At 48.8% G+C, this 8,219-nt stretch overlaps 1 protein-coding gene across 1 annotated transcript in view; it reads right to left on the reverse strand.

Moving 5' to 3' along the window:
• The window catches only part of COL23A1 (collagen type XXIII alpha 1 chain), a 369,266-nt gene that overhangs the window by 347,306 nt on the left and 13,741 nt on the right, over window positions 1–8,219 (reverse strand). The window lies entirely within an intron of this gene.

Raw genomic sequence — 8,219 nt, forward strand, 5'->3', positions numbered from 1 at the left:
AAAGATATATTGAATCCACATTGCCCATTATAAAACTTGAAGCACAATTTCATAATGGTCCCACAGCTTCCGAATACCACAGGAGGAGAAACCTGTCTGTCTCAAACTCAGATGTTCTAAAATTAAAAGAAGGCTGAGCGTGGTGGCTCATGCCTGTAATCCCAGCACTTTGGGAGGCCAAGGCAGGCGAATCACCTGAGGTCAGGAGTTCAAGACCATCCTGGCCAACATGGTGAAACTCCGACTCTACTAAAAATACAAAAATTAGCCAGGCATGGTGGTGCGCACCTGTAATCCCAGCTACTCGGGAGGCTGAGGCAGGAGAATCGCTTGAACCCGGGAGACAGAGGTTGCAGTAAGCCACTGCACTCCAGCCTGGGCGACAGAGTGAGATTCCGTCTCAAAAAAAAAAAAAAAAATTAAAACGAAAAACAAAGCCCGAAAGACATCCTTCTGTATCCAGTTACTCCACATCCCGAAGAATAACAGAAGAAAGAAACTTTCCCCTCAAAACCACTGACTGTACCATTATCTGCATTAACAAAAATAGGGGGAGGGTGTATGCCACGTTGATAATAGGATGCAGATTTTCTTGATGGCATATACAAGATTTTCTTGATGGGATATACAAGATTTTCTTGATGGGATATACGATACACTCATCAAACATGACCCTAAAGATGATGCATCACCTGGAAAAACGTGTCTGCTGTACAGTTTAAAAGCAATGTATAAATGGTATGCATCCTGTGGTTAAAATTAGGTGAGCAAATATCTGTCTACAGGATGGATGAGAAAGGATTATGCAGAAAGTTAAATAGCCCTTGGTTTAGGATGGTAAGATTATTGGGTAACATTCATCATGCTAAATCAAGACATAGCTTGGTTATTTAAAAAAGAAAAAAGCGCAGGGCAGGGGGAACAGGTGCAGTAGCTCAGCTCTGTAATCCCAGCATTTTGGGAGGCTGAGGCAGGAAGCCTATTTGAGGCCAGGAGTTCAAGACTGCAGTGAGCTATGAGCACACCACTGCACTCCAGCCTGGGAGACAGGATGAGACTCTGTCTCAAAAAAAAAAAAAAAAAAAAAGGAAGGGAGAGAAGGATGGGCAAAGCCATCATGCCATTTCCCGACCTGAGAGCCTAGGTAAAGGAGGCAGCCACAGCTCAGCGGCAGGCAGCAGGAGCCGGAGCACTAATGGGTACGTCAAGGGGCAAGAATGTGATGTGCAGCTGCCTGGAGGAGGGCACTGTGAAGGATCTCCACCTCCCCAACACCCGCCACTGCCCCAGGGAGGGACTCAGAATTATTTCGAGAGAAGGGAGCAATGTAGAAATCTGTGGGGCAGAGAGGGCTCCTCTGAAGGTGTAGGATCACATCCACACTTCGCGAGATCCTAGAAGCACAGGACAGCGGGGCACAGGGCTCACAGCGCACCCCTGGCTGCGCCAGCCCTACTTCACAGCCAGAACTGAGGCTCAGAGAGGCCCCCAGGCTCCTCATCTAGAGCCTTCCCCTCCAGCCCTCAGCATTTTCCTCTTCCAGACTCTGCCCTCCAAAAGCACCAAGCAAGGCGTGACAACCCCCAAGCTACACGCACCTCACCATTCCAGGTCCCAAGGACTTGGGGTACTCCCCAGACTCCCCAACTAGGCCAGAGACATCCTCTGAGAACACTCCCCGTGAGAACATTCCCCAGGAAGCTGATGAAAGTGGGCAGAGAAACAGGGACCTGGGAGCAGATGGCCTGACCTGGGCACACGCGCACTGTCCCAGACTGAGTGCCAAACCCACACACAGGGTTCACAGACATTCGTCCTTTTCACTCCCTTCTTCCAAGGCAGGCTGCAAACCTAAGGGAGCTCAGGCCTGGCCCTGCATGCTCTTCCACCTCTGTGACATTTCTCCCCCTGTAAAACAATGACAGTAACCTCTGTCTGTACATCTCATGAGGCTGTTGTGGGCAACTTTTAGGATTTGAAGTAACTTGTAAAGCTCACATTTTGTAAGCACAGTATATACAGAGAAACACAGATTTCGACACTGTTACAGATAAACCCAAATTTATCAATGTACATCAACCTCTACAGAACAAGCACCCACTGGCCACCCCACTGGATCAAAAATCCTTTCATTGAGTTTCATGCCATCGAGGTGGAATTTCTCTAGAACACAGCTCCAGCTTAGAGCCCAAGCTTCTCACCCTGTTCCTTGGATGGTCACCTACTGGTTTTACCGGCCTCACGTCCTCTCCCCTTTCTTCCAATAACAACACTCCAAATTGTCCTTTGGGATCAGCTTTCACTTCTTGGTCCCTAGAGCTCCAGTGGGGTTGATCGTGCACACACATGAACACACACACACAGACACAACTGAGCCTCGTCCATCGAGAGGCTGCCCTGCAGGTCTCAGTGACCAGGACGGGTAATCCGTATTGTTAGGTGCAGGCCGTTTATATTGATAAATGCAGGCAATCCACACTGGTCCATCAGAGGGAATTAGGGAATTTCTGCTGGGACTGTTGGAAAACAGAAACTAACACTAAGGATGTGAATCTGGAGTTGCTGGAAGCTTCCCTGGCATTTTATGGGGAGAGTGAGGGCATCCTTGAGAAATATGGAGCCAAGAGGAAGAAACAAAATCCGGGCACCTCGAGCCGTGCCTACACAGACACTAGCCTGGACTTCTCCATTACTCAAGCTAATTAATTCCCCCCCTCTTTTTTCCCCGATTTTTATTTGTTGTTGAAACAGCCTCAGTCTGTCACCCAGGCTGGAGTGCAGTGGCACAATCATGGCTCACTGCAACCTTAAACACCTGGGCTCGAGCAATCCTCACACCTCAGTGTCTCGAGTAGCTGGGACTACAGGCTTGCACCACCATGCCCAGCTAATTATTATTATTTTTTAGATGTATTCACCCAGGTAGAGTACAGTGCCATGATCTTGGCTCACTGCAACCTCCGCCTGCCGGATTCAAGTGATTCTCATGCCTCAGCCTCGCAAGTAGCTGGGATTGCAGGTGCATGTCACCAAGCCTGACTAAATTTTGTGTTTTTAGTAGAGACAGGGTTTCGCCATGTTGTCCAGGCTGGTCTCAAACTCCTGACCTCAGGTGATCAACCCACCTCAGCCTCCCAAAGTGCTGGGATTACAGGCATGAGCCACTGCACCTGGCCACACACACACACACACACACACCCCTAGAAATAAATACATATATATATATTTTTTCTTTTTTTTAAATAGAGATGAGGTCTTGCTATATCGCCCAAGCTGGTCTTGAACTCCTGGGCTCAAGTTATGCACCCACCTTGGTCCCCCAAAGCACTGAGATTATAGGTGTAAGCCACCACGCCCCAGCCTGAATTCTTTTAAATTGAAGCTGCACCATCTTGGAGTCATGTCACATTGCTATTTGAGGGTAAAAGTATCCGAAGGCATCTAGAAAGGTTGAAGCTAATGGGATGCTGCTCGGTGAGGGAAGGAGGGACAGCCTGCTCTGGCGACCGTGACTCTAACTGCACCCGCTCTGGAAGGGGATTTGGAGGCCACAGTCAGATACGGCTGCTAAGAAAGCCAAGGAGCTGGGGGAAAGGCAGGATAGGAGAGGGTAAGAGAGCTTCCCAGACACACCGAGTGGGTGCAGGGGCACCGTATGTGGTCTCTGGGTAGACTGACTGCCTTGGTCCTTGGGGGCTGGGGAGTGGCTGGTCACCTCCAGCCTAGCGTCCTCTTCCGTTCCTGCAGTGAGGGAAGTGCCACCATTCTTTGCATGTGCTACGATATGGGAAAGCTGGCAAGCAACGTCCTAGAGTGCCACCCTTAGTCACTCACTTCGGGGGCAGAGCAGCATCTGCTCAAGGGTTAAAGGCCAAAGACTGCAACCAACGGGACTGCGCCAGAGACAATCCCAAACCCAGCAACCTTCCCTTCAGCTGTGGCTGGCAGCACAGCTGGACAGCAGAGCCCCAAGCGAGGCAGAAATTTTGTGGTTGAAGAATGTTCCCAAAATGTGGTGCTTGGGAAACACCAAAGTGGAAGGAGGGCCCGGTTATGAAAACTTAGGTGGGCCAGTGGATGACTGAACCCCCACTCTGCCCCAGCCTCCTCTGGGGTGACAGCAGAAACATTCCATGGCCCCAGCAGACACTGGGGTAACACTCCACAGCTGACCCTGGGGTAACACTCGTGACCCCGGCTGACGCTCGGGTAACACTCTATGGCCCCAGCTGACTATAGGGTAACACTCCGCAGCCCTGACTGTTGTGGGAGTAACACTCCACATCCCTGGTTGACGCTGGGGTAACACTCCACAGCCCTGGATGACGCTGGGGTAACACTCCACAGCCCTGGATGACGCTGGGGTAACACTCCACAGCCCTGGTTGACGCTGGGGTAACACTCCACAGCCCTGGTTGACGCTGGGGTAACACTCCACAGCCCTGGATGACGCTGGAGTAACACTCCACATCCCTGGCTGACGCTGGGGTAACACTCCACAGCCCTGGCTGACGCTGGGGTAACACTCCACATCCCTGGCTGACGCTGGGGTAACACTCCACAGCCCTGGCTGACGCTGGGGTAACACTCCACATCCCTGGCTGACGCTGGGGTAACACTCCACATCCCTGGCTGATGCTGCGGTAACACTCCACAGCCCTGGATGACGCTGGAGTAACACTCCACAGCCCTGGCTGACGCTGGGGTAATGCCCTACAGCACTGGCTGACTCTGTTGGTTGCTCCCCAGTAGCCATGCCCAGTCTTCCTTCCTACCAAAGCCTCAATTCTGTTCCAGCGGCAATATGCCCAGCCTCAGGGGATGAGTCAAGATTGGCCAAAGCCTCCTATGGCCATCACATTACCCTTGCCAGTGACGGGGGATGGTGACCCTGTGACCTAGCTCTGGCTAGTGGCTGTAAGTCTGCTGAAAGGTGGGAAAGTTTTCCCCTGAACTGAAATTAAAGAGACAACCTCTCAAGAAGACCGCTGTCTTCCCTGCCCCCTCCCCTTCTAGCCAGGCTACTCTTGGGTGAAGACACAGGTTCACAGCTGCAGCAGCCACCTTGTGACCATGAGGAAAGGACTAGAGAATGGCAGACACCGAGTGGCACTCGGTTGTGGCCAGGTCGCTGACAGACCCAGGACGTGTTGACCGTCTTCCAAGCTTCTCCTGTAGCGTGTGGTAAGTAAGGACACTCGGATATTGTTACTTGCCATCAAAAGCATATTTACCATCCTGTACTTTTCCTGTCTGTTATCATATTTGCATACATAGGAGTTGTGACCACACTATCAGAGGAGAGGCAGTGGAAGAGGTTGGATGACAGAGCTGGTAAATGGTGGGACCAGGCCTCAAACTCTCTTCTGCTGATAGGAAACCTCCAGCACAGTCTGCTCTGCTCTGCCTCTGGTATAAATTCATTCAGCTTACAGATTCCCCAGCCTAAGGGGCCATGTCTCAAACCTTCAAAGCCAGTGTGGAAAAGTCCAATCCAAAATGACAAAATATGTCTGTGAAAGGAACGCCCCAATCCTTGGCTCATTCTAAACATGCTACTATTATTATAAAGCTCTCCCAAACTGTTGCAAGGAAAAAGAAAAAAAAAAAAAAAAGAGTGGAGAGAGAAAGAGAGCATGCCAGGAAGTCATTGAAAGGAAACTTTTTTGTTGTTGTTTTGGGAGCCAGTAAATGTCAAGGAAACAAATGTAGCTATGATTTACACTGCATCTCCAGTTGTGCCATAGAATTCAAAAATAGGCATCTTCATTAAAACTGACAGCAGAGAGCAGCCCTGACAAGTAGACAAACCACCAAAGAGGCTGAAAAATCTCCATTTGACTCTGGGTTGACAGTATTTAACCAATATATAGAGTTGATAAGAGAGAAGGAAAATGTGTAAACTTTACTCCGAGTCTCTGGGCTTTTCTTGTTTTCAAACTGATTGGTCTGGACAATAGAAGGCCAACAGCCAACAATAAATCCATTGTAAGCTGGCATGGTCTCCTCTGAATACAACTAAATATTTCTTTAATCCTTGCATTACATTTTTTACTGTATTATGAAAGCCATGTATTCTAAAGTTTTAAGCTTTTATAACATTGTAACTATAGGTATAAGATGGGGGGATTGATTACTTAGGCAACCTATTTAAAGCACTTTAAGAGGATAATATTAGATTTTTTTTGCATGAATATTTTCACATCATAGTGAAGATACGATCATTCATGGCTCTTACTCAGAAATCTTGTTTATCTCTTCCTTTGTGTGCCACGGGAAGGGTCTTTAATGATCATGAGTTGACACGAATATTCCTTTCTTGTAGCTTCTGTATCTTCATTATCGGGCACATCAGCCAGTCCCAGAAAAAGTTATTTCACAGTTCTGTTCCCAAGGGAACAAAGAGAGTGGGTCCCATATTAACAGTGGCTTTTGTTGGCTTTTTTTCCCCCTGACATTAAAGCCATGTATGGTTGGCAAGGATGTCTTTTCTTTAATGTGGACATGGTTTCTGCCTCTGGTTCTCTGGAAACAAGTTTGCTGTAGGACAATCTGCCCGCACACTCACATACACAACTACTTCAGCGTTGGCTTAAAAGAGGCTTCACTGAGAACACATCAGAACTGAAAAACAGCTTCAAGTACAAATGTTCTTTTCTTCCGAGATTTTCAGTTCAATATTTATTTTGCTTTCATATCTAATGGCTTGAAAAAGTATCCATACATCTAATTAGAGTTAATTATTCATTCCCCGTATGTGCCTCCCACAGTGCTCTCCTCCCAGCCAAGGAACTCATTGTCACCGACCAGGCTGTGTACATTTCCCATCCAGTGACATTTACAAGAAGAATAGCTCCTAGCAGAAACAGGCTGGTACCCTAGGAGAGAGAAGCTGTCTCACAGGGGCCACCCAAACAACCAGAAGTTCAACCCCAACTGCATTCATACTGCACCATCTCTGACTCTCCACTGGCGGGAAAACCCAGCCAGCTTACACTCCATGCACAGCATGCGCCTCAGATACCCAGCTGGGATTAGCAAGCAGGACCACGTGTGAATGGCACAGCAAATTCTCCAGAATACAGGGTTCCCTGGATTCTAAATTTTTCTCTTGCCTTTCTAATCAAGAACAGAGGGAGAGAGAGAGAGAACACACACCCTGTCCAATAACTCATTTTTCAAGCACTATAGTTCACCCAGGTAAAATTCAGTGCTGCTGCAGGGGAAGCCTGGGAGAGCAACTGCACAGTCTCTCCCGCTGAAGTTCAGGACTCAAAAATCAACACTTCCCAGCAGTGGCTGCCTGCCCAGGATGCCCCTCCCTCCTAAAATAGACACAATTTGTAGTTCCTTGTAAAATGGTTGTATCAGGACTTCTGATTTACTCAATCAGGGCTTGCGGTTTATTTTTAGCAAATAAGAGAGGCCTCCTATGAGGAAGAGCAGCCGCACTTATAGCACTAACAGGTAGAAACTTTACTGGCCCTCCATAAATCAATTCAACACCCTAGTCTCCAGGGATTTGCCAAAAGATAATGGGCGGCAATTATGAAACCATCGCCAGGAGTTGCCAGCAGGGCTGAGAGTTCTGAAGTCTGCAGGCCCTTTCAAGGATAAAATAGGAAATCATTTCATGAAGCAGCAATTTTACCCAGAACCCAGCTAGAAGAGATGTGATCCTAGCTTAAATTAAAGTGACTAAGAAACAGGTGGGGTGAACAAGGAGGTGTGGTACGCAGTCATCTTCTCCCACTTTCCTTTGGGGTCCAAAGGAACTCAACATTGGAAACACAGCTGGATACATTAATAAAGATCCCAGCTGGGCAGTCTAGGGAATTGGGGGTGAACAGGCCAGTCCTCCCTCTCCTCCACCTTGAAACCCTGCCTGTTTTCACACAGCAATTGAGGATGCCCCCTTGGACAGTGACCTTGGGGTCTGGGGCAGCCATCTATCCCAGGAGGAGGAGGAAGGCTCGGCAGGGGAGGCTGTGGCCAGCCCACCAGGGCCCGTCCAGTTTCGTGGGGAGGGGAACTGCCGCACATGCTGCACAAAAGGTGGAGGCTTTGACCAACATGCTGGGTGAGGGCTTTGAGGACCCAAAGGTAGCTCTTTCTTTGAAGACACACAGCAGCAATCTTAACCCTTAGAAGTGTCACAGAGCCTCATATGAGCTTTCAAGTAAGCTGTGGAAGTCGCGATTCCCAGGTAAGGGACGGGA

Source organism: Pongo abelii, chromosome 4 (genome assembly GCF_028885655.2).
Source record: "Pongo abelii isolate AG06213 chromosome 4, NHGRI_mPonAbe1-v2.0_pri, whole genome shotgun sequence".
Taxonomy (NCBI): Eukaryota; Metazoa; Chordata; class Mammalia; order Primates; family Hominidae; genus Pongo; species Pongo abelii.